At 41.0% G+C, this 27,088-nt stretch overlaps 1 protein-coding gene across 4 annotated transcripts in view; it reads left to right on the top strand.

Moving 5' to 3' along the window:
• The window catches only part of DAAM1 (dishevelled associated activator of morphogenesis 1), a 152,833-nt gene that overhangs the window by 29,750 nt on the left and 95,995 nt on the right, over positions 1-27,088 (top strand). Inside the window, exon 1 of one of the 4 annotated variants that reach the window (XM_087820151.1) lies at positions 12,426-12,730. The exons of the other annotated variants lie outside the window; for them this stretch is intronic. The gene's annotated coding sequence lies outside the window, so the exon portion shown is untranslated. Of the gene's footprint in view, positions 1-12,425; positions 12,731-27,088 lie in introns of those variants that run through there. 4 annotated transcript variants of the gene reach the window in all.

The following is a 27,088-nucleotide window of genomic DNA, read 5'->3' as shown; positions in this document are numbered from 1 at the left end:
TCACACTAAGGGAAAAGCTTTGCTTAGGTCAATTCAGGTGCTAGAAAAGTTCTGCTGTCTGTCCCTAGCCTGAAATGAGAAAAGTAAGCAGATGTGTCATTCATCCTCTGGTTTTTTCTGGGCAGTATTTACTGGCTGTGGTTTTGTTTTCAAAGGTCTGTGAATGTCCAGTAATTAGACTTGCTCATATTCAAATGCAAGTTTAATATTCTGAAACAGCATATAAATAAGTTATTATCTACTATTTCCTTCCATTAGAACCGTAATTCTATGTCCAGGAGTGAGATGAGGGTAAGTTAAAAGTTTCCCAAGATTTGATTATTTAAGGCTCTCCACCCTGGTTTTACCTTTCCCCACCCCCTTCTTTCCCCAGCATATGCTTTCTTCTCCTAAGTTCCAGCGGCCCTTCTTTTGCTTCTGTAACTTGTTTCTTGAGCTCACAGAGCCCAGCTGGCTCACTTCTTCTACCTCTTTGACTTTCTAAATAAACTTTTGCTTATAAAAAAATAAAGATTTGATCATCAGTATTGACCTGTTTTCTAATGATGCCCATATGTATGAGTTTCGTCTTATTGAGGTTTTGTCTTTTTTGAGAGTTCAATTTCATTTTGGTGTAAATGTATGTCTATCTGCTTTTAGTTCTTTGGGGATAGTTTTGTGACTGGATATTTGTTAATTATCTCTGTCCACCCTGAAATTTGAATTTACAGGCTATAATCTGTGAATAGAATTGAGCACAAATCTCCTTCCTCAGTCCTCCACACATGATTGTTAAGTTATTGAAGCTTTTGTGTGACTGATGTCCGAGAGTTGAGGCTGCTGCATACAAGACATATAACATAGACAAACAGTGTGTTAGCTCTCCGAGAAGGTCCTGGCAAATGGACAGAAGAGTGGCAATGAACTGAAAGACCTTTCCTAGACAATGCGAGCATTCCTTTAATTTCCATTAACTTGAATAATTCTCAATGGCTTGAGAATATATAACTGTGTTATTCCTAATGTTGGCATTTGGTGGTGATGGTGTCTACATCAAAATTATATCTAGCTCTGGCTAGTGTGGCTCATTTGGTTGAGCATGATCCCGTGTACCAAAAGGTTGCCAGTTTGATTCCTGGTCAGGGCACATACCTAGGTTGCTGGTTTGATCCCTGGTTGTGGTGGTCGAGGTACATGCAGGAAGCAACCAATTGATGTTTCTCTTTCTCTACCTCTTCCCCCCCCCCCCCCCCCAAAGTCAATGAAAACATATTTGGAAAAAAAATATCTAAATGTAGGCCAAGCAGGTGATGCTGAAGAGAAATTTAACTCCCTCCACCCCTACCACCCCACCACCCCACCATCCCATCACCAGCCTATCTTCAGGAACCTTGTAGGTGAGGTTGTGTGACTTGTTTCTTTTTTTTTATTTTTAAAAAATAATCTCCCTGAGGGCTGGAAAAACTCCATAGCAATTAGCTAGTTCTTGCCATCACCTCCAAGGAGATCATTGGTGTGAGGTGGTGAGTATCCTGGTTCTTGTTCTCTGCTGTCTTCTGAGACAAGCAAGAGCACTTTTTATTCTTGTTACAGCACTTCAAGAAGGGCATTTACATTTTCTCCTTCAGGAAAGATCACTCAGATTATTTATTGTTGTTTCACATCTGCTTATAATTGGTGGTACTTTTTTTTTTTTAAGTCCGTGGTAAATTTGTATGTAGACTATTATATAATACTCTTTCCTCCAAGAGTAAAACCTGGGTTAAAGTCTAGAAAATTGGAATTTCTGCTTTCCAGAACTGGCTGTTAGATCTAGTCAAGACTTAGTGCTGATGTCTTTACATGTTCATGAACATACATATAATGCTTGGCGTGAACATGAACTTGGCCACCATGTATTCTGATTCAGTCAGCTCCTACTTTGGCTTCCTGCTCTCAGGATTCTGTTTTTCTCGAATGCCTTTGGTGCCCACTTATTGCCTCAGGGACTGTGTGTGGTACTACATCTGGCCATGCGTTTATTCATTCTTAACTGTGGTCCAACATCTTGCTCCAAATGCATACATTTACCTTGTCTGGGTGCTAGCATTAGATTGTGTTTGGACCCCAGAGTGGTTTGTGCTATGGATGTGGTTTTTGTTTTGAAAATACACATTTTCCAGAATGGCATCCCTTGCCCATCAATGAACCACAATGAAAAGTATTGTTTTGGCTTCAGTTCTTGATTTTAAGCATTTGACCCAAGTTTCAAGGCTTCTCCTCCTGGGATCTTATTTTATGAGAAGCTTCTGGCAGGAGATAGATTGATCTGAGGAAGAGATCCATAGAAGTCAGACAATTGATGGATCTATTCTCTACATGTCATAGAACTTAACTAAATTTTAAACTCCTAAAAGGCAAGGGCAAAATATTTTATTTTATTACCTCAACTTATAAGTAGTTAACTTATAGTACTTAATCTATAATTGGCTGACTGATTAACTCTAGAGCAAACATGATCAGTGTGGTTTTAAAATTTTTGTTAACATTTAAATGTACTAAAATTAAATATTCTATAATAAAAATGTTTTCCTGGTTTTGAACAATGAATTTGCTTATTACATGGTTTTCTCATTAGCCACACTCATTATTGCTTCCAACAATATTTACTGTGACTCTATTAATGATAATTACTCTCTCATGATGAAGCCAAAATGCATATGGTTAGTGAGGCAACACTGATAAAACTGTTTTTCCCTCTAACACAAGGTACAACTAGGGCTCCTCTTTCTTTGCCTTTGCTTCCCCTGCCGCCTTACCCCACAGATTTGTTTAGCCCCTTTTCTTCCATTAGGCACTGAGGAAGCCTGGGACTAAATGCAGTGTGATTTAAGGATTCTGGACTTGTCAGTGAGGTGCAGTAGCATGCTGGGTTTTGCAGGCAGAGATCTTTTTTCTTTTTTTTAAATCCTCACCCAAGGATATGTTTCCATTGATTTGTAGAGAGAAAGGAAGAGGGAGGGGGGAGAGAAGCATCAATGTGAGAGAGAAACATCAATCAGTACATCGATTGGTTGCCTTCTTGTACATGCCCCGACCGGGGATGGAACCCACAACCTAGACATGTACTCAGGCCTGGAATCGAACTGCCACCTCTTGGTGTATGGGACAACCCTCCAACCATCTGAGCCACCCTGCCAGGGTGCAGGCAGAGATCTGGATTTGAGCCTATTCTTGGGCTAGCTTTGCCACTACTAGCTCGGTGATTCTGGGAAAGCTTTGATCTAATTTTCCCGTTTATAAAGTATTATGACATCTGGCCTCCCTGCCTACTTAGAAGGGGCTTGTGAAAATCAAAGGGGAAATAGTACATGGAATCATTTTGCACAGTACTATAAAATGTATGGTCTTGCTAATAAAAAGTAATAAATTGCCCGTGTATATCTGTGGATTGATGTTAGTATTCACTGAAATCTTATTCATGTGTCAAGAAACTCAAGCCTTGTGGCACTGAGGCAACTAAGAACAACTGCAAGGAATCTAATGAAACGTATGCTAAAACTGTATTTTAGTTTCTTGTTGATGTTTTTTTTGTTGTTTTTTGTTTTTTATAGTTGAATGGTCAGCTTGGTACCTCTTACTATTTTCAAGTCATTTGAGAATGGAGCCCAGGACATTTCTCACTAGAGTCCTTTTGGCAGGCTTTCCATGGGGACATTCCACTTGGAGAGGGGTACTGAGCTGACGCCTGCTTCCTTGGTGTGCTGGTCTAAGCTGACTTGGTTTGCGCCTCTGTACTATCACAGAGAAGGCACAAACTAGTGCCAAAGTGGCTATTTCTTTGTTTTTTTCCTTTTAGTTAGTGCATCAGAATTATTTTGATTGCAAGTAAGAGAAACTAAACTTAAGCAACAACAACAAAGAATTTACCAGAAGATTATGGGGTAGCCTTTTTACCTATGGAAAGCTGGAAAGCACGAGTGGCTCTGGAGATTGAGAATTCCAGGGAGAAGTCTATGTGGCCTATCCTTGGTATTCTGCTCAGCACTGGCACATTTTTGGCAGGGGTGGGGAACATGACATCCAGAGTGGAAGGAAAATCATAGCATCCTGTAAAATCAGTATGCTAGACAGGCAAAACAACAGTAGATGTCAGCAGGATTCTCAGTTCTCTGGGATTAGGGGGGTGACTTCACATGCTTCTGTCCATGTATCCACCAGCATAAGTGTGATTTCCCTTCCCCTTTTCTTAACAAGAGAAGATCAAAGAGGGAAAGATCTTCATTGAATTAAGAGGCATTTGCCCTGAAAATATAAAAGACAGCCCTTTCCCTAGAGACTAGGACTGGGCCATGGTGCTCAGCGTCCTGTGTCACTGTAAAGGCAACACGTGTCTACACAGGCTGTCACTGCCTGACTCGAGCCACAGGAAGTACAGTGTGAATGCAAAGTTCCCAGAGTTATGCAAAGTTATGGTTTCTACCTTTCTGTATTTTTGGCTATGTTTTTGTCAGATTATTTTCCCATTTCTGGACTTTAATAAAAGTGTCCATCATAGATTTGTAGAATTTCCACTGGAACAACTAACCACTGTTTTCAATCAAAATATTTCTTTCTCCATAGACAAACTAATTAATACATAATATACCTTCAAAGTAATTCTCTTAGGTTCTAATCTTAGCGTCTGATTCTTTATACAGTTTCCCTTGCAAATACTGACGTTGCTTTTAGAAAGTGAACCACTGTACTGAAATAGGCTTCCATGTGAACAGGAAAGGTGTGGTGTACCTTTCATTTCCTTCCTTCTGTTCCTCACTCCTGAAACTGCACTTTCAGTGAATGGGGGATGTCTCTGGCTCTCCATTACAGACCACCTACGTAGGCTACCTTCTTGTCTTCCACTGTTCAGCTGAGACAGCTGGCAGTGAGATGGAGAGATCCATGTATGGGACAAGTCCTGCAGGACCTGTTTGGGATGGCCAGGTATCAGAAGTGTGATTTGCAAGTTTAATTTGTTCCAACAGAACATTTCTGTAGTGTTCATTCTTTGCTGCATAAACTGCAGAACAATGGGGGGGTGCACACCGGGGCCTGGATTTTCTGAATAGGTTATTTGTAACCTCATACCTGGGCCAGTTTCCCAGGATCCCAGACCAGATCTGGTGCTTGCTGTTCACACTGTAAGTTCTTCCTCTAAATTTAACTCTTCTTGAGATCAGGGATGGGAGTGACCTTGTTTTCTGTCATAGCATCACTGCTGGGCTCCCATCTGCACACCCAGGACTATTAAATGGGTGATACTCACTGTCAAAGGCAGGCTGTCAGTGGGACTCAGTGACTTCTTATGCCCAGTCATCCCCACCAAGTTGTATCAACTGTTAGTGTACTCAAGCAGCTGAGGCAGCCCTACTGTTTCTGCACGACCAAAAGGACATCCCCATGTGACTCCTCTTTGCTGTTATATAGTGGAATGGGATCCTCTGGTACTCCTTTTTTTTTTTTCATTTTTGCACTACCTTTGTAGTTGTATAATTTTAAATAGTGTGGGAAAATGCAATAAGGCTGTTCTTTTCTGCCTGCCATTGGGGAAAAGGTTTGCCTCAGCTGGGGCAGCACAGAGCCTAGAACCTGGCTACTAGTAGATGCCCCTTAAAGATTTTTTGAAGAAGAGCTGGAATTACAACACAATACGACTCACAAGTTGTTTTTTTCCCACCGCTTTTTTTTTTTTTTTAAATCTTAAGTGTTCGGAGGATCCTGGGTGGTGATACTGAAATCTTTTAAATTTTGACATGATAGGAAAATGTAATCACAATGTCAACATTCTGTCATTCACTGTTCATCTTTCTTTATGGAAAAAAAATTATTATATTGGTTCTCATTGACACAATTCCTAGGATCTAATCATTTCCCATGCCATAAGTTAGATATTAAGATGTTTTACCTACAGGTAATATCAGCTTCTCATACAATTTAGAAATTACACTCTTGCCCAGTATTGTCCTTCATCTCCCCACACCAGACATTTACGTACAAGACAAAACTAAAAGAAGGGGAAGTTGTATGTTTACTATTGTTTGAAAGTGGTCTCGAGCATCACTTGACTTGATAATATCTGGAAAGTCACTTAACTCCAACTGTTTTGTCTTCCCACACATTTCGAATGAATGCTGAAAGGAAAATACCTCTGTAGAAGCAGAAGAGTTATTTTTAGATTGCACTCCTATATTTGGGCTTCATTGCTCAGATTTTATTCCCCAGGGCCAGGGTCATATTTATGTGTACTGTGCTTGATGGCTTTTCCTTATTTTTCTCTTTACCCAGAACCACCTGGAGGCCAGCACCTCAGTACACATGTCTGTTTGTAATCTGAATAAATCGTGTGTCATCTTTGCGGGCCTTTTCCCTCTGCCCTTCTCCCAAGTGTTGTAGATCAAAAGGTTACTTTGTTTTAGATTTACCTCTGGTTAAAGTAATTTATTTCTCCTGGTTACCACTGGCAGTCCATTGGTAGAATGAATACTCTCCATCCCCCCCCCCCCGAACTCTAAAACACCTTTCTTTTCCACTTTTTAAAGATATATTACATTTAGAAAATGTTAGAGAAGTAGTCTAATAAATTCCTTTTTTTAATGAGGATTTGATTATGAATATTTGTGGCTCTGATTAGCCAGCAAGTATTGAAACTAATCATTTAGTGGCTGATCTAGAAAATCCCTCTCAGGCTGTTGCCTCAGTGGACGCTTTTTTGCCCAACCTGACAAGTCAGCAGTGGACATTATTGACTTAACATGTTTGCCAAAGACACTCCTGGTTTTTATTGAACAGAGACGCTGCTTTCTGTAGTTTGTTCTTCATTACGTTTGCAGATCTTCCTGACATCAGTGAATCATTTAGCTTTTGGTTTTTGTGAGTTGTAGTTTTTTTATTTTTGTGAGTAAAAAACATGCAAATAAGATGAAAAGGAAGACCTGCATTTACTTGTAATCTGTGTTGGCCCTTTGTGTATTCATTCTGCTCTAAATTTAGAAGTAAATACAGTTGAAAGATTTCTCCATTTGTTTACTTGTAACAGGTGGTCAACAGTGTAGCCCTAAATTTTAAAAACTTGGTAAGAGTAAATAAGGTTGGTTTAATTAAACTTCTTGGTTGAAATTCAAAGGAAGGAGGCTTCCCCTGCCTGTGGGTCAGCTTCCGTTCTTAGCAAGCCCTCAGAGACCCTTTAGCGAAGCCAGGGCTCTGGGTGGTGGTTTCCATCGTATGGGTGGCCATGGCTATTTTCCTGCCTATAAATAGTTCACTATGTTGGAATGAATGTCAAATAACTTTCTTCCCTCACTGCCCATTTTAATAGTAGAATGTTTGAGATAATGGAACAGTGTGAGAGGGATAAATTTAGCTCTGTCAACTTACTAGTGTAAACCTTCCTTAATTTGAAGTTTAAGGCCCATCATTAACTCTCTTCCCCTTGCAAATGGAATTTCTGCTGTGATGTAGATGAGGCAAACCGTATGACAAATCCTTTATTTCTCTGTGGAACAGTAGATACCTAGGTGGGCCTCTTATCACTTCCTTACAGATAGATCCTCTTAGGTGGCCATAGTGGAACTAGACTCATGTAGCCTTTGTTACCTGGGGTAGTACAGAAACTAGTGTCATTGGAAGCAAACATTGCAGCCGAACGAGTGTGTGTGTGTGTGGGAGGGGGTTGGACACTGGAGCTTAGAGGCCTCTTTTATAAATGGGAGTCCCCTTGTCCTGGGAGACAGTAGTGTTCCACAGAGTAACATGGGTCCTCTTCCTGGGGCTGGGTTTCTTTCTATTGAAGCAAATTAAACACACAAAAATAAAGCAGATATTAATTGACTAGAGACTTCCAAGTTGTGTGAATTTAAGAAACATTATTTATGGCATGTTGAACTCCATCCATCATTCTTTTATAAGAATAACAATTTTCTTTGTTGAATAACTATATACTTGCTGTCAATATGACTTTTGCTGCTTACAGTGATGTAGAGTTTAAAACAGATCAAATTCAAATGTTTCTAGCAGCTAGGTAATGTAACTGAGGATGGGAAGGAAAGCAGTCATTAATTTTGCACATTAAACATACAAGAATATTAATTTCCACCGGTCTCCCATTTTCGGACATGTGGCACACTACCTTCTCTTTTCTCACTTTTGATAGAAATGCAAACCCAAGAATTATTTTATCTTCCCCCTAATTCTTCTATATAGGAAAAGACAATAACAATGAGGAATGGCAGCTGACTCCTAACCTTGGTGTTGGAGAAAGAATAGAGGGAGGTGGGACCATGGCAAACTGCACCAAATTGGTGCTGCTTGAGAATGAAAGTCCCGTGTTAATAGAATGCCCAGCTACTTGGCAATTAATAAGACTGCATTTTAAAACATTATTATTTTTTCTGGAGACTGTTTGCTCTAGTGGTTAAGAGTTTGGCTTTGGAGCCAGACAGCCAGGGTTCAAATCTCAGTTGCACCGTTTATTAGTGTATGACCTTGGGCAGTATTCTTAATCTTTGAGCCCCAGGTCCTCCCTGTAAAACAATGCCAATAATAAAACACTCCATGGGCTTGTAGGTAGAACTTGATGAGATAGCCCATTAGAAGAACTCTGCGTGGCGTATAGAAAATGCTTAACACACATTAGCTGCTATGTTATTAGTCAACACCAAGTAGATCTAAGAAAGTGTGTTGGTGAACTACCAATATCAACTTCTGTTTAAGGGCATAGACTTTGGGCATTTACTTTATCTTTGGGAAAGTTATGTAATACCGTTGAGCCTTTGCTTCTAACCAATTTTAGGCATGGCACAATAGAAGCTACTTCCGAGTTTAATGAGGATTCAGTGAGGTAAGGCATGTGAAGTGATTGGCATAGTTAATAAATGTACTATTTATTGAGCACTTAGTGAAGTGTCCACCAGCCTGAGGGTTAATACTATTTTATCCCCACTTTACAGGAGAGGAAACTGATTGCAAGTTAATTCTGGCTTTTCTCTAGCAGTGCTGCTGCTTGAAGGTTCGCACTTAGCACATTTCTCAAAGCTGTTCTTCTATAGCCTGTTCAAATCTGCTTTATAAACATCTATCCTGTCTCCACACAGTGTTCACCGTCAGGAGAGCTTGCTCTGCAGATCCATGCATTGCCACGTCTTCGTGAAGGCCAGTTGGATGTCACCCCTCCAGAATATCTCATAACTAATTTTTCCTCCTAAATTTAGATGGTTCACTGCGAGTCATGGTTTTATCAAAACACTTCTTTCTTGGCCTTTCTTCTGAATGCCTTTGACTTCTTTTATTCTTGGATCTAAAAATGGAAAGTTGTCTTTTCAGATTCAACCCTCTAAAAATTTGGAGGGGAAAGGGCATTAACACAAGAGATTGGTATGGTGGCTGTTCATCAGTGTGTTGAAATTCAACCCTCCATCGAAGAATATTGCATTTTGATCAAACCAGTCCAACTACTTTGAAAGATTTCTGGTGGGACATGCTCACAGCTAGTACACAGAGGTGGTGAGGAAACAGACCTTGGACCTCACTTCATCCAACAAATAGCCTAGTAGACTTAAGAAAATAAACTTAATTATGCTTAATAACAGGAAATTTCCTTTCTTTAAAAAAACAAATCCCATTTGAAATGGTCAGTTTATCAGTTTATGTCTTTACAATGAGAAGAGCAGTCAGTCTTTTTTGGGGTGGGGGGGCTGGGAATGGTAATTGCTTCCTTAGTAGAATTTGTTTCTAACAAAGTGTGCTTGAGCTGCTAGGCATTTGAGGCTTCAGGTAATTTTCAGCAGATCAAAAGGAAGAAGTTGTGGCAGAAAGAAGTTGCCAGAGCAATCCTTACACTTTGACTTGTTTTCTATCTAGTAAGTATTTTTAATAGCTAAGGATCTGAAGATAGAAATTTATTAGGTTCATGATTCTGCTTATTACTCATCACACATGGTCTGGCCCTTGCTGACTCCTCTGACCTTGCCTCAGGTCTCTCTTGTCCACTGTGCTTCATGGACATTAGTCACCTTTTTGTTTCTTGAGCAGGCCTAGCATTTCCTCCCTTCAAGCCTTTGCTATTCTCTCTGCCTGGGACAATCTTTAGATTTTTGCATGGCTGTCTTCAACATGACCTTGCATCTGCTAAAGAATCACTACTCCTTGGTCACACTCTCTTAATATCCTGTTTTATCTGTCTGAAATTAGAGTGGTTATGTTTGCCTGCTTCCTCTCCCAAGAATATGACCTCCATGAAGATGGGGGCCTCATCTTTCTGGCTTAATGATGGGCCTCTGGCTCTTAGAATTTCCCCAAAGGTAGTCAATATATGCTTGTTAAATGAATAAATTAATTTATTTTTAATGCAAGTATTTTTGAAAACATTCCCCAAACTCTTGTTTCATATACTTAATGTAGACCAGGGTTCAGCAAACTTTTTCTATAAGGTACCATATTGTAACTATTTTAGGTTTTGGGGGCCAAAATATTTCTGTGGCAACGGCTGCCATGGACAGTCTATAAACAGTGGGTGTGGATGTGATCCAATAAACTATCTACAAAGACTGTTGGTGAGGGAAGGGATACCACATTTGGCACTGGCTGTAGTTTGCCTGACCCTCGTGTGGAGTCCGTCGGTTTTAACCTACACACTTTGGAATATATGTGAAAGAGTGGGATTTGAAGAACACCTGTCTCAATTGGAGGCTCGGTTGATTTACAACTAGGAGAATGTGGACATCTGTTCCTGTTCTGCTAGAAGGGAACATGTAGTGAAACGGTTTGTAGCATCGTAGGAACATCCCCAAAGAGAGACACCCCCAGGCGTGAAATACACATTAGAGACTTGTCACAGAAAAATTAAGCACCGATTTAGCATTGCGGTGGAAATGCCAAGGGGAATATTTATAAAAATTCAAAGTTGGAAAAGTTCCTTTTGCCAACCTAAGCACAAATTTAGGAAACAGGAGCACCTGAAATTATGGAGCACTATGCATTTTTCTTCTGAAGGAAGAATGAACTTGAGAATACCTGTATGCTCCCTGGCCGGTTGCTCAGTGGTTAGAGCATCGACCAGCGGGCTAGAATCCGGCCAAGGGCATGTACCATGGTTTTAGGCTCAATCCCCCCACCCCGGGTTGGGGTGCGTGCAGGAGGCAACCAATCGATGTGTCTCTCACATCGATGTCTCTCTCTCTCTCCCCCCCCCCCACCCCCTCGACTCTCTCTGAAAAGCAATGGGAAAAATATCCTCAGGTGAGGATTTAAAAAAAGGGTACCTGTGTGCTATTATGCATCCTTTTGGAAACTTGAACTTAAAATGTTTTTTTAACCAAGCCCTGTCGTCTCTAAGACCCTCCCACATGACTGAGCTTCCTAGCAGCCAAGGAAGCTGTTAGTCCCTGGACCTTTCCCCTCCCCCACACTACCCCCACAGGCAGGAGGCAGCTGGTCAGTGGGAAGCCTCTGAACTAGCTCTCAGTTATTTGAAGGGCCACAGATTCACAGATGATATGCCGAATAGTTTGTCTCTGGAGTTGGGTTTCTACTTTTCTTCTTTGAGAGAGGAGAGAAAATGTAATGAAAGTTGACTCATTCTACTAAGCAGTTAGAAGTTGATTGTTGAAATCTTGATAGAATTCCAAACAATGTTCCATAAACAGCATCATTAGAAACCAAAAATATTCATATAGATTTTTTTGTTGTTTATTTACCTACCAATCAATTTTTAAATTTGTGGTTTAAAAAAAACCAAAAATGCATTTATGCAGGATTTTGAGATTCATTTGCTAGGCCAGGCCTCCCAGTTTTCAAGAATCTATTTAGAATCACTTCTCGAGTCTTATTTAATTGTCATGTCTACAAAAATTAGTCTGTGACCTTGAGGAAGTCATTTAATCTCTCCTTGCCTCATTATCTATAAAATGAAGATCATCTCTCAAGTCTCTTTTATAACTTGTGATGAATTTTAGTTGAGCACAAATGCTAGCTCCAGTTTTGCTGGAAATGGGAAAATTAGTGAAACCCATGTATCCTTTTGAAGCTATTAGCGTGCTTTTAGGTGATATATTCATAAATCGCCTTTCCTTCAGAACTAAATGGTCTGTTTAGAATGACTTGTGAGGATGTAATTGAAGAGTCAGGTATTTGTTCTTTACATTGCGGTCTTTCCGTCAGTGGGAATGAAGGCTATTTAGAAATATTGGAGGACAAGTGATTCATGTTCTTAATATAATGGCTCAGGTCCTAGTAAGATGAGTGTCTTGGATGTCTTTCATCAGTTTTGTATGTCTGTTTGATGAGATGTCTTTTTGATCTTGTGAATCAGAGGAAGTTCAAGGAAGTCCAGTGGCACCCCTGTTCTCAGCTAGTCCCAAATGGAGCCCAGAGTTTCTCAGAATCTGTCTCTAACCGGGAGCAGGCAGCTGGCTTGTAGGCCCTTCCTTGGGCTCCACTAAGATGTAACAGTTCTCTAAAGGCCCATTCATATTTCATGTTTTAAAAAAATGCTCTGAGGTCATCCTAATTGGAAGTGCCCTTTATGTCCTCTGAACCCTTATAGTGCTTAATACCTCTTTTGTGGCATTTATGTCTGTTGCTCTGTATTTTGCTGTGTTCATGAGTCTCTCCTCTGTTAGATTGTAAGCTGCCAAATGAGTGGAACCAAGTGTGATTTCTCTTACTGTTTCCCACCCTATCGAGACCGTCTTGGATACAGTTCGTTTCTCCTTCCTCTGTGTTCTCAGAGTATCTGCAGGTCAGTCTCTCCCTTTTATCTGCTTAATTTCTGAAAGGCACAGAGTATGGCTTGTTTCATTTTGTATTCCTAATTTTTCACATTTATAACCCCTGACATAGCTGCTTGATTGATGTTTAGATGAATGGGAGAGAGAGTAAAGCTGTATTTGGCCCAATAATACACTGGAATATTTACATTTGTATGATTTTTTGCTGCTATAGACACCTCCTGGAAGTGTAATGCATGGCTCTTTAAAACATCATCTATTTCAAACATAACGTAAGTGATGTTTCTTCTGTCACAGCCTTTCAACAAAGAGCTCCAGGCTACTTTTTGTGAGATGATTCTAGGTCGGGCAGGCTGGCATTGCAGAATATTGTTAAAAGGGTAGTCTGAATTCAAGTTCCTTCTCTGCTACTTACGAGTGGTTTGACCTTGTAGAGGTCACTTTAGTGTTCAAAGCCAGTTTCTCATCTAAAAACTCGAAATAAAAGCAATAGCTGATTGCCTGTGCCTCTCTCTTCCTCTCAGGGTTGTTGGGAAAATCAAATGATACAGTATATGCACAAGTACTTAGAAAACCATACATTACCTTGCAGAGGGAGGGAGTATACTATTACATGTTATGAAATAGGCTGACACCCTATGGTTTTAACACTTACATTTTTTGTGGTTATATAAAATAAGTAATCCAACCTACAATTAGGACAGTTGGCTATTACCCAAATAGGGGCCTCAAATTCCACCTGTTATACCCACACCCTGAAAAAAAGGATGGTAGTGTCTGGTTAGAGAAACATAGTTTCCCTGTTTCCATGCCTGCTCTTTTTCTAGGTGGAGAAAGAGAGATGTGGCTAATTGAGTTTTATGCTCAGAGCAGAGCACTCAATTTGATTCACCCCACCCTTGCCTATTTTCTCACCTCCCCCAACCAGTGTGATACCTTTACCTGTGATGCTTTCTTTTACAGGCTCCATGGTCTAATTCTTAGGTCTTTGAGGCTTTTCTTAAATTTTGCCTTTGTTGTATGTTTCACCCCACCCCCGCCCTTGTTATGTTCTCTTTCCTTCTCTCAAACTCTACTCCTGGGGACGGAGTTAGAGAGGAATGGCCAAAATTGTGGATTGTAGCCTGTCTTTGAGAAAGAAGGGTGGTGATGTGACTTCTGAATGCTCCCTACTTAGCAATGATGATGACTTTTACTAACTATACCTTTCTAGCACCATACATAGCAAAACTTGCTTTATTTCCAAGCTTTGAGGAATAAGGCCCCCATAGGCTTATCTAAGATTCCTAGAAAGTTAATCTGGCAAAATTTGTTGCCAAAAATAAGAACCCTTTGAGAAAAGAGGTGTTACATTATTCATACTGATTTGTGGGCAGCAAAATCTTTAGAGCCTTCTCTAAAATGAGACATTTGTCTTTGGACTTATGACTTGATTATTAGGTTGACTATTAGGTTGATTCTTAGAAAATAATAATACAGCTTAAAAGAGATGAGTTTGTGGTTCGAAGGGGTATGATTTGTAGAAAGAGAGTGGGCTTTGGGATGAGACAGACAGGGTTTTTAACTCCTTGCTAATACCTTCTAGTTCTATAAATTTTCTTTGTATCTTGCTTTCGTTATTGTGGAACTGTCATATCTTCTTCCCAGCGTGACTGTAAAAATTAGCCAAAGTCCCACGTCATCTCTGACACTTGGGAGGTTCTCAGTAAATGAATTCCATCTCCTTTACTCAAGTAGAGCATGAATCAGGGTTTTTTTGCATTGTTAAGGGACAGAAACCCCCCTTAAATTGGCCTAAGGGGAGAAAGTTCATTGAGTCATGCATTGGGAAATTCAAGAGATATTTGACTTATGGCTCAGCTGGATCTAGTAGTTAAATGATGTCATTGAAACCTCCCCATCTCCCCCCTCTCCTAGTCCCAACTCTCAGTTCTGCGTTTGTCCATGCTGGCTTTATTCTTGGGCAGTTTCCAACACGGGGTGGAAAAGACAGCTATTGTAAATTCCAGGTGTATTTGGTCCTTATATCTCAGGATTCCAAGAAAAGGAGAGCAGCTTTCGTCTGCAGCATCCATTCACATACAGACCTCTGGTCTCCTTTGTGTTGTGTGTCCATCCCTAGATGAGTGCTCGGTCCAGGGCATGAAGTGCCTTGATTGGCCAAGCCAGTGCCATGTGTCTATCTCTATGGAGAGGCAGGACCACTTATTTGACTAACCCATTGGAGTCACATGGAGGAAGAGATGAAGTAATTCCCAAAGGTGTGCAAGGCAGACAGATAAGAGACATGTTTATTAGCAGTAGCTGCCCGAAGTCCCAAAGACAGGTCGATACAGCAAACTCTCCATTTCACTCTGTGTGTGTGTTTAGGTGGATTATATGTGTACATCTCTGTCCCGGATGCTTCTCCAGTATGAGCAAGTACAGTTGTTACCCAGCATGTTTTTCCACACAGGGACTGGCTTTTACCTTTTATGTGCCACCACCCAGTGAGGTGGGTGGTATTTATAAGAGGAGTAATAACTAAGAAGGAGCCGGTACCCAGGCGAGCAGGAACATTGGGCACAGCTCTGTGTCTGCTGATGACTAGGAGAGAGACCTGACGAAACAGACCATCCTGGTTGATTATGTTCATGGAATGGAAAGTGGTACCTGTAAGGTAAATGGTAATTTTAGAAGGAAAGGGAAAAACAAAACAAAACCATGCGGGGCACAGGGGAAAGGTGATGATATGTATGTAGAAATTATAAATAAGTAAGAATTGAACGTTTTTTATCCTGTCTTCAAGTAGTAGATTGAATGTTCCCTTGAAATGCAGAGCCTAACTTTCTTGATTTTGTTATTTAAGGTCTCTTTTAGTGTTATACTATCTCTTATTTTGGCATTAATTTTCTTGTCCCTCTTTAAAAAGTAGTTACCAACGTTTGCCTTCTACTTTTGTGGACAGCTGTTATGCTTCCACTTGGTGCCCGTTTGTAATTTATACTTTCTATTACTGTATTTGCTGGCTCTTTTAAGGTTGGGTCAGAAGCCACGATGTAACAGGATACCCTGTACTACCATTTCAATAGTTTTAGAATCCAACTTTAGGAAGCAGGACTTTGAGATTACTAAAACAGAACAAAAAAGTCCTTAATTAGACACTTCTAGTCTTTTACATAATATTCCTGGGGCTGCCACCTAGAGAGTAGATGTTCTGAAAGTAAAGGTAGCAAAAAATACAGTGAATTTAAAGGGATTCTGAATTGTACTTGCGGGAAAGTGAGCAGTTCTGCATTCTGTTGCTATGGTGATAAGATGGAATTGTGTTGATATACAGCATTGTCTTTAGTAATGGTTTAGTAAATGGTTTGGTACCCCCCCCCATTCTAAATTATAAGTTTAAAGGAAAAAAGTCATTGCTCATATTGGTATTTTACAGTTGAACAGATTGTTTTCGTTTTGAGATCTAGCAATTGCAAGGTTGGGTGCAGTGACACGGAAAAGTGCAGAAATGAAAATATTCTGTGAAGCGAGGTCAGGCCTTAGATATTCAAGGACAGTGGACTGTATTCCCAAGAGGACACAATGAGGCACTTAAGGACCATAGCTTATCTCTTTGTTAACCCAGATAACAAATGGTAATAAAGCAGATTGAAAGCGCCTGATACATTGAAGAGCATTGATAACTGAAAGTTATTTTTAAAAAATACTAGTTTACAAACAAATGTGGCTAAACCTTTTAAACTTTCGCAACAGCTTGATAATCAAGGCAAAAAACTGTAGTTCAAGCCCCTGTTAAAAAAAAAAAATTAGCCCTGGCTGGGTGGCTCGATTGTTCGGAGCATCACCTGTACAGCAGTTGTGAGGCAACAGATTGATGTTTCTCTCTCTCTGCCCCTCCCTTCCTCTCTCTAAAATCAATAAGCTTATCCTCTGGTGAGGATTAAAAATAAATAAATTAGTAGAAGGAACTAAGATGCAAACAAGGTCCCTTCTTTCTCCAATCTCCATTTTATTCTCCAGAAGGAGCCACTCTGTGGGTTTTTGTATCTATTATTTTATCACATGCTAGACAATTTCTTTGCATGTTTAAATAAGTATATCTCTTTTACATTTATGATATACCATGTATATTATGCAACTTCAACTTTTTATTTAATATAATTTAGGCTTCTTAATATCAGAAAAGATGCCCCGTTCTTTTTAATGGCCGTATAGTATTTCATTCTACAGAGGTACCCTAAGTGATTTAACCAGTCGTCTCAATAGCTTCCCATATTTAGCCACTTGATGACTTTTGGCTCTTTAACAATATTTCTGAGAATGTGAAGTCCAAATATTAACCCTCAGTCCACCTACTCTAGGCTTGGTCAATGAGTCCAAGTAACAATTTAAAACAGCTTTCCTGTTGTCACATTCAGAATAAATTTTGCAAGAGAAGCAGTCTCTAGTGTCTAGTCTTGAGTTGCCCAATAAAGCAATTACTGTTCTCATCTAATTATATAGAAAATTACAGTTGGGTGGAGTGGGCACATTGAACTGTATCAGCTTCCTTCACACTTCCCTTTTGTTGTTGTTTTTAAAATCCTCGCCCAAGGATAGTTTTCCCATTGCCTTTCTGAGAAAGTGGAAGGGAGGGAGGGAGGGAGAGAGAGAGAGAGAGGGAGCGAGAGAGAGAGGGAAAGGGAGTGAGAGAGAGGGAGAGGGAGGGAGAGGGAGAAACATCATGTGAGAGAGACACATGGATTGGTTGCCTCCCACGGGTGCCCTGACGGGTGGGATCCAGCCTGCAACCGAGGTACATGCCCTTGGCTGGAATCAAACCTGGGACCCTTCACTCCGTGGGCCAACGCTCTAACCCCTGAGCAAAGCTGGCCAAGGCACACACTCCCTTCCCTTTTGATGACTGTGGAATGACTTTTTTTGTGTTTTGCTCAGGTTTAAATCAAGATTGTGGTAATCCATGTATAGTAATTAAAATTCAGTAAAGATCTTTATTATTTGTTTGGCTCCTGCCATTTCAGAATTGTTTATTAAGCTATGTGAATAACTTCCCAACGATACTTATCACATAGAACTCACCAATGAAAAAACACATTCTTTATTGCAGCTGATGATAATTTTAATTTGGTTGATTATTAGCGTGTCTAATGAAAAGAGATGATATTCACCAATTTACCTGCTCAACACATGTGCTCTCCAGTCCTTGACAGTGACCGCTAGTTCTCACAACTTCTCCCTCTTCCTTCTCCATCCTTAAGGTCTATGCATTTGCTTTTATTTTATACAGGGTGGGCAGTTTTAAAGTGCATATTAAGAGGCAAACACTTTTCCCAAGAGCACGTGCTGGACTTGTACTTCCTCAAGACTCTACCTTTGTATGGCTTCTTAACTCCCAGAAGTGGCATCATTATCTGTTATCCATCTTCCTACATCAGCTGGGATTTCTGGAAGTGACTTGAAACTCAGTTGCCAAAGGGCCTGATTAAGTCTAACAGGTATCAGAGCAAGTCCCTGCTGTCTTCTGTATTTTCCCAGAGCTTGATAGGCGTGTCCCATGGACTGATGCCGGACCATTTGTCCAGACCTGTCATCACTGTCCTACGAGCTGTGTGCGCTTACGTTCTGGTGTCTAATAATGATATCAGGAAAGTCCATCTTACTTTTACTTTTCCAATGAGCATTTTCTTGCAAAGTAATGGTAACTTTATTTCACTGGGACTGATATCAGTATACTGGTAATCGTTTTGCAGTTTTCAGAATCAATTTCCTTTCCAGCAGTTTGCAATGAATATTTAGTGACATTTGAAGGAATCAGGTCTCAATTATGTAAACTTTTTGAAGGTGTGGTCAGGAAATAATTAGAACCATCTCCTAGGAGTATTGTTAGCATTCAGACCTCAATTTTATAAAATTCCTTGATAAAGTCTTGTCTTGGTCCTGGAAAGACCATCTCTTGCCTCTTATAAATTCATATGATCACTGTGTTTTCATTTGGTTCTATAAGTCGTGTGATGACTTTTTATTGATTGATAAGGAGGACTCCAGACATTTCACTTTTTAAAGATAGAACCTCTAGAGCATGTACTTGAGAGAAAATTGCTAGAAACCAGCCTTAAATTTGTTGTACCCAAACAGTCAGTGCCCAAATAAATATGACCTATGCATCATTTTTAAAAAGTATCTAAGCCCTAGCTGATGTGACTCAGTTGGTTAAGCATCGTCCTGTGCACTGAAAGGTTGCTGGTTTAATTCCTAGTCAAGGCACATGCCTGGGTTTCAGGCTTGGTCCCCAGTAGGGGGCATGCAGGAGGCAGTCTATCGCTGTTTCTCTCTCTCTCTCTCTCTCTCTCTCTCTCTCTCTCTCTCTCTCTCTCTCTCTCTCTCCCTCTCCCCCCTTCCCCCTTTCCCTTCCTCTATCTCTAAAAATCAATAAAAAATCTTTAAAAAATAAAAGTATCTAAAAAGTAGTGAAGAATTTTGAAAATTGTACTGAATTCACTTTTATAAAAATACAATTTTAAAATATTTGATTATATCTTAAAAGCATATCAAGTACTAAGTTCCATTCATCTACGAGCATCCTTAAGCCTCCTGTTCGGGGTCGTATCTGTGATGCCCATATGATTTCTCATCCACAATAGAAGTCTAACTGAAACAGTGCCAAATAAAAGGAAAATATAATAGAACTTCCCGACTTCTCTTCTAACTGGCCCTGTGACCATTTGAAGAACTTCCAACATAATGGCTTTCGTGAACTGGAAATTCTCCAATAATTGCCTCTTGGGAACATGCAGAATTTAAAACAAAACAAAACATTTTTTTAAAAGTTTGTTATGTTGTATCGCTATAGCTGGTGCCTGCAGCCTTGGGAATGTTCGTCCTCTCTGTGTTCGTCAAGGTTGCAACTAGCATTATATCCAAACATTTACATTTGTTGGCTGACAGAACAACTTTTAAATGGACCATGTCAGCGGATCTCCAAATCAATATGATGACAATGAAGCTGTCAGCATTTTGGGGCATGGATTTCAAGTATGCACAAAGCAAGCAGTAATTTTTAAATAAAAGAATCAATGTAATGACTAACAAGTTTCAGGTGTGTTCTTAGAGTTTTAAAGAGGTTATTGAGAAGGCTTGCAAATGTGCTCATTTCAGTAGAATACTGACATCTGTATGATTCATTTATGAGAGTTCATTATCCACATGAAACTATTCCTATAGGCTCCAAAAAACTTAGATGCACATGGAAATAATAGCCACCATTTATTGAGCATCTTCCATGTGCCAAGCATTTGACTAAATATTTTAGTGACTTTACAGTTAATATTTCCATTTTTGGATGGATTTCTGTGCATTCACATATATGGGGGGGGGTGTTGTGTGCGCATGTATCTATAAATACAGTTTTGTTTTAGTTTTAACACAAATGGTGATGCATATGTATTGTTATGCAGCTTGATTTCTTTCTCTCTGCCCCCCTCAATGAATATGTTAGATTTTCCACCTCGGGGTCCATGGACCTAGCATAGTCTTTGAACCTGGGCATAAGGTTCTCTTCTCAAACTTGCTTGTACATTGGAATCACTTGTGAAATCTGGAAAAATTCCCATGCTTGGGCCCCCAATACAAGAGAATCTGACATAATTGGTACAGAGTAGAGCCTGGGCATTGAGATAAGAGAACCAGTATTTTATACTATGGATGTACTAACACTTTTTAAAACAGTCCCCTATTGAAGGACACTTAGATGATTCTCTTGTTACAAGTAATGAATCCTGCTTTCTTTCTATTACAGTGTTGCAGTGTACATTTTGTTAGTATATCTCTGGCCCATCTGTAGGTTAATCCCTAGATATGCAATCCAGGGATTTTTAGCTGTGGATCAAAGAGCCAGTACATTAAAAATAACAACAGATACTGCCAGATTGCCCCCACTGAGGAGACACAATGGACTTTCCCAGCCACAGGTTATTAAATTGCCATTGTGGGGCTGAGGCCTCCCCCCTTTATCCCCACTCCCCAGTTAAAAACATTAGTTCTGATTTTGGAGGGTTGTATATCTCAGTGCTTATGGAGGTTCCCAATGTGAAGGGAGACTGAGGAAACCTCATGTCAAAGCTTTATTTCTCTAGGTGTTTTTAGTTCTGTCCCTTTAAGAATTAGCTTTATAGGCTGACAGACAAAGTAATGCCTTCACTTCTCATCATTAGAGGGTGTGTGTGTCTCTCTCAGGAAGGGCTGGGGCAGGGTTGAAGAGCAACACCCACTAGAGCCATACAACACCTGAAACAGGTGGAGGCTGGAGCGCCTCTTTACTGCCTTATTTCTATACCTGTATTTGCATTCAATTGAAGCTTTTACTATAATCTTTCCATAAACCTCTCTTGAAGATTTATTATGTAAAATTTGTAGGTAGAGTTTTTATGAAGGGCAGAGTGCTTCTTTCAAAGGGAGTTTCAGTTCTCATAATATGACTCTCCATGATCTGTCCTTATTGTTTCTGGGTGGCTTCTCCCTGCCTCGTCATGAGCAGGATTCATTAGGGAACAGCCCCAGCATAGGTGTGGTGCTGGCCTTGCCCGAAATGAACCCCTCTTTGAGCAGCAGGCGTTTGGAGAGACTCAGGATCTTGTAAACAACTCATCACACTGTAATTTTAAACCCAGAAATCACCATGTGTTTAGCTTTCTATAAACATATTTTATATTTGTAATGGCAAGTGGTGGTTGTGTCCACACGTTTTCAGAATGATCTTTCTGAGGCAAAAATGTGTAAGCCAGTGGCCCTGGGTGCTCTCAGTAGTAGGTTTTCTATCTTATGACCAATTTGCACTTACTCCTCTGGGCAGACAAGATGCCTTCAGTTGTAAAGAGCAAAGTAATCAGGAGATGAGATCAGTGAATAAGGACAGTCAGGTCCATGTCACAGAGGTCAGCATCTTTGCAGTGACTAAGCTGGGTATGCTACGTGGCAGTTTTCATGTAAGTGGTTGGATTGAAATATTAAACCTGTTCAAGGCTTTAGAATGCACAGGAAAGCTAAGATTTTTCTAATGCCTTTTTCCACACTCTCCCACTCCAAACCCTCAGAGAATTTCCCACAGTTTGCACATAAGCTGACTAACCTGCAGAGCCCTTGATTTAGTGATGACAACTGCCCTGTAGAGATTAAACCAGCTTCATTCCAGGAATTTGTTCTGCTGATACACACAGGAATGTCAGAGAAAGGAATCTGGTTAGCATACTTTCACCAAACAGTAGCTGTCAAACATAAACTCCCCCTCTGACTTTGTAATGTAGTTCTCATTTCCCTCTGTAGGGTCCACTTACAGTCCACCCGTTACTGAGGGATTCAGGATGCTGAAATTGTTCCTACAGTCACTCCCTCCAGGGCAGAAGTGGTTGAGCTGTTAGAGCCCAGCTCGTGACCCTGAGGCTGCCTGCGTCGGACTGTCTGTTCGTCAGCGTTGCCCTAACTGAAGAGCATGGACAGTGGCAGTGAGAAAGAGGAGGGTCTCTTGATAGTTACTGGAGAGTGAGGCTAATTTTAATCAAGAACTTCTGCTCTACCTGGTGTTTCATTTTTTCCTATTGCAATTGTATTAACATCATCTCGGCATAAAAGTAGTCAGAAGGACATGAAGAGAGGGCGGTAATAAGCGAGTTTTAAAATTTGCTTTCAGTAAACACGAACAAATAAAACCCTCTTTCAACAATAAAGATAAGTATTTGTTTTTAAAAAATAAATAAAAAATAAAAATCAGTAAAAAATAAAACATGAAGCCCTCTAGGTAAGCTTTTATGTCTCTCTTTCCAGTCCAGAGACCTGGAGTTTCCGTAGCACACCAGCAGACATTGTTCTTCATAGGGGCCTGTGTAGAAATAAAAATTACACCTACATGGCAATAAAATGTCCTGATGACACAATGTGGTTATAGTGCTTGAGAGGGAATAAGATTGAACAGCATTTGACTGAGGGTTATGAAGGTCAGTGGCAGTAATCGCTTTTCCAGGGGACCACGTCTCCTGGCCTCCTCGGGGAGAGGGACTTAACATTACTGTGAGGATGGCGCCATGAGTCCTTGGCCCAGAGCACCTTCCGTTTATCTCTAACTCATGCTAAACTGCCTGGAGATCTGGAAAACAGTTATTCAAGCTAACTATGTAGCTGTTCAACCTCTTCTCTCGGGATTTGCCAGAATTATTTCAGTTGTGAGAAGGTTCCAAAAAATGACTAATGATATGTTTCCTTTTTGGGCAGTGACTTTTAATGTCATTTGCAGTTTCTGTAGGGATGGCACCAAAGGCTGGCTGCTTGTTGGGGAAGCTCTGAAACCTATGATGCCTGCAGTGTGGTGATTGCTGTGGGGGACATTTTAAGCGGCACCACATTTACCTGTCGTGGTGAAGACCAACTTTAGGGGTTATTTCTGTGGGATCAGCAGGAGCCCAGAGCATATAGAGTGCAGGTGATTGCTGGTGTCTTACTCTCATATCCTTTCTGAAAGACCTGCTGGGGGATTCAAAAATATTGTGGGGGTTTTTTGGGTTTTTTTACAAGCTTGTTAAAGAATAAAACTTGGCTTATTGGAAGAGTGAAGGCTTTGATATAAAAATCGAGGTGTAGCTTCGTGTGTGTAACTGTCTTTGTGCCATCTGAGCGGGTCCCTTAGAGGCAGTGAGGATAGAAACCCAAAAAGGGAATGTGATTTGCATTTCTTTCAGTTTCAGCTTAAATGTTTATTGACTTAAATCACTGACAAGCAGCAGGTCAGCAGGCCCGAGGGCGCGGGCTGTCTGGGAGGCTGTGCATTCTTTGGTGGGGAGCTCCAGTGACACTTTTGGTTTGGCTCTTCTCCCAGATGATCAAGAGATGTCCTGGCTTCCAGACTGGTTTCTGTCACGTGAACAACACAAACTTCCTAACTCTAGAACCATGTTGTGTTGGCTCTAGGGATTTATGCCCTAAACCCATGGTTAAAGTATTGAGTCATGACAGAGCACTCATCGCCAGCTTTTTAGGGTGAAACCTAGAGGTCTCCCCCTTTGCTCTTTACAAGAGGGAGAGGGTGTTTTTGGCAGGAGTCTATGACTTGGGCTTGGAGAACCACTGTTAATTATGTGCTGGTTGAGGCTCGGTCTGGCTAGAGTGTGCATGGACTTCACTTGGGCTCCTTCCTCCCTTATCTAGGGAGGAAGTGGGAAGGAAGGGCTTGGCTCTGGCTTCCACTCTGCACTGCCCTGCCTGCCCCGATGCAGAGAGGACTGAGGAGGGATGCACTTTGCCTTCGCTACTCTGCTTTAGGCGGTACAGCGAAAGTGTCTTCTGGGTGCCTGGGGCTTGTTTGAATGCTTGGCTTTTGGTTTTCTCCTTAATGGTGGGGTGGCTCCCTCGTTTTCTTCTTGCATCAGAAAAGTCAGTGGACTGACAGGACTGACTGCTGGGGGAATTTCCAGGAGCCACTCTAAGTAGTGCCCTCTTAGAACATCCTTTTGGGACCAAGTATGTGGGAAGGGCTGTCCCTACACTGGACACACTCACTGAGAAACGCCCTTTCCGTTTCCTGATGGTGACGATGTTGAAACTTGCAGGGAATGCACATCCCCTTTCAAATGTTTCTCCTACAACCTTTAGACTGTATCCCATGATTTTTTTAAAATTTTTTAAAAACTCCAAATAGTATTTGGCATCTAGTGTATTTGGGAAATGAAACCAGACATGAGGAATGTGAGAGGGGAGAGAGATGGCCAAGGAAAGAAGCAAAGCAATTTTTTTCCTTTCACATTCTTTTTGATAAGAGAATTTGGGTTAACATTATCGTGTTGTTGAAACCCAAATTGCATGTCAGGCCCTTTGGAAAATGGGAAATGTGGGGGTAAACTGCAGCTCTGAAAACAATGGTATGGCGATTAAAATTGAGGGTTCTCCAACTATTCTAGTCAGCCTATGGCATAAACTTTCTTTCTTGCTCCCCTTTTTATGTCTGTGACATCGTTCCAGTAACTCCAGAGGCCATTTGTAATAGAGAAACTAACAGTATTTTGGTTTTGGAATTATAATTGGAGAATTAAATGTGAATTATTGTCTAGATTAAAATAATAGAAATGGGGCATGACATACATGGTCCCCTCTGCCCTCTGAGGATACATGCAGAAACTCTCAACTGCTGAACCAAGTTGGTGGCCGGGAGGAGCTCACAGTCTCTTCTTTCTCTCCCTCCAGCATCTAATCTTGTTGTTTCCCATGTAACCACTTTGGTGAGAGGAAAACCTTGGTGACTTAGCCAGTGAGCATATTTCTCTGTCTGGATAGCCATCTTATAAATGTATGACAGAAGTCTCTGATGAGCCAGTTTAAATGATGTATATATATATATATAAAACAATGCAAATTTATTATCAACACGACCTTCAAGTTTCTCGCATATATTTGGTACAGATTGTGTGTTGCTTTGTGGAAAATGAACTGTACATACCGCACATGTATTGTGACTTGGCATTATCAAAGGAAAATATTAAGAAGGGTTTTCTTGCAGACTATAAGTGTTCTTCAGTGTTTTTTATCATCATGATTTTCATTATCTACATTCTTTAAAACTCGGCTCTCATTTTTTGACTGTTGCCACATTGAGAGTCCTGTTTGTTTTGTTAAAGGCAGTACAAATGACTCCAACTTTGAGCTAGGCCACAGATGGATAAAATTTCTTATTCTTTGCTAAGCAAAATGCACCTGCTCCAGAATCTTAAGTAGCTTTTTAATTACTTCCTTGTGCATGGCATAGCAATAGTCATCTGTAATGTTGAAGATGGATTGCATTTTGGATGTCCCAGAAGTGACTTTTCCCCCCTGCAGCAATGCCAGAAGCTGAGATTAGAAGATGTGTTCTGGTTGAGGGCCCAGCTGTCATGGTAGAATTAGTCCTTTCCCTCAGGCTGATCTGATTAAAGGGCCAAGATGTGGAAACACTGGCTCCTGGTTTCAGTAACTGGAATTCCCTCTTCACTGGACAGAAGGACCAACTTCACTGCTTCCTAAATGTTCCTACGAGGCTGTGATATCCCTGATCTGTGGGTCTTTATCTGTTTCTCTAGCACCAAATGCTGTATCTGGCCTATGGACTGAGGAAGCTCAGCTATGATAGCTAAGTAAGTGAATACATCATGGGCAGAGTGTACCCTGAATGTAAGGAATGGGGAAATGTCTCAGAAATTCTGTTGGTGGGTCTATTTCCGAAGGAGCTTACTTAAGGATGGGTGGGGGGAAACCGGCACCAGTTAGTTCATCCAGAGGAAATTCCTCGCTCAAAGGAAGGTGCAAATACCCCAAGGATGAGTCTATTTGTGAGGCTCCATCAGTGTCAGAAAGCTTGACAAGTGGCTAAAGAGCACTTGGCCATCTGATAGGCTTCAAATGTTTTGGCAATTGTGAAAAACAGATCTACAGGCAGCATGGGAAGAACACCCAGTCACACAACCCTGAAGTTCAGAGACAAGATCATTTGTTCACTTAGGCATTTGTGCCTTGGCATTCAACAAACACCTATTGAGAATATACTGTGTGCCAGGGACTGAATGAAACGTGGCCCCTGTCTCAGGATCTCATAGTCTAGTGGCATGAAACAGGCATGATTTTTTTAAAAAAAATAACAACAACCAAAAAACAACACATCCAACTATGAATATAATGCTAAGGGTGTGGGAAGAAATGTATGACTGTCTCTGGAAAACTTAAGGCTCATAAGAGCAGCAGTATTTGAGCACATCTTGAATGGTGAGTGAAAGATGGTCAGGTAAAGAAGGAAGAGAGCACACTGGGCCGAGGGGACGGCAGAGGGATGGGCTCAGAAGTATGGTTCCTGTCAAGGTCTGACGACTACATGAGGGGTGTATGGGGTTTGTGGGGTAGGGGGCATGTGGGCACACAGTATTCAGGGTATTGGGGCACAAGGATAGAAAATAAAGTAGGCAAGGGCTAGGCCATTGAGGGTCTTGTGGTCCAGGTTGGAGAGCTGGACTGTGTCCAGGAGACAGTGCAGAGCTGAGTGGCACAATCAGATTTATGATGTGCTGAGAATCAATCCCAGATTCCTCACTCTGGTATAGGAGGCCCTGGGGTCTGGGCCCCTGCCCTCTCCAGACTCTTCCCTCTTCACACTCATTGTTACCCACTATGCTGCAGCCGCACTGGTCTTCCTTCCCTCACTCAAACGTGCAAGTTCCCCACCTGCTTCAGGCTTCTGTACACATTCCTGCCTGGAACCCTCCTCCCTGACACTTTGCAGGGCTAGTCCATTTATCCATTAGGTCCCCATTTAAACGCCCTTCTCTGGAGAGGCCTTCCCTGATCACACTATCTAAAGTAGCTGTCTACTCCCACCACCACCA

The sequence above is a fragment of the Miniopterus natalensis genome, chromosome 1 (genome assembly GCF_054644295.1).
Source record: "Miniopterus natalensis isolate mMinNat1 chromosome 1, mMinNat1.hap1, whole genome shotgun sequence".
NCBI classification, from domain to species: domain Eukaryota; kingdom Metazoa; phylum Chordata; class Mammalia; order Chiroptera; family Miniopteridae; genus Miniopterus; species Miniopterus natalensis.
The sequence above is the reverse complement of the archived record's forward strand: the minus strand, read 5'-3'. Positions and strand labels throughout refer to the sequence as shown.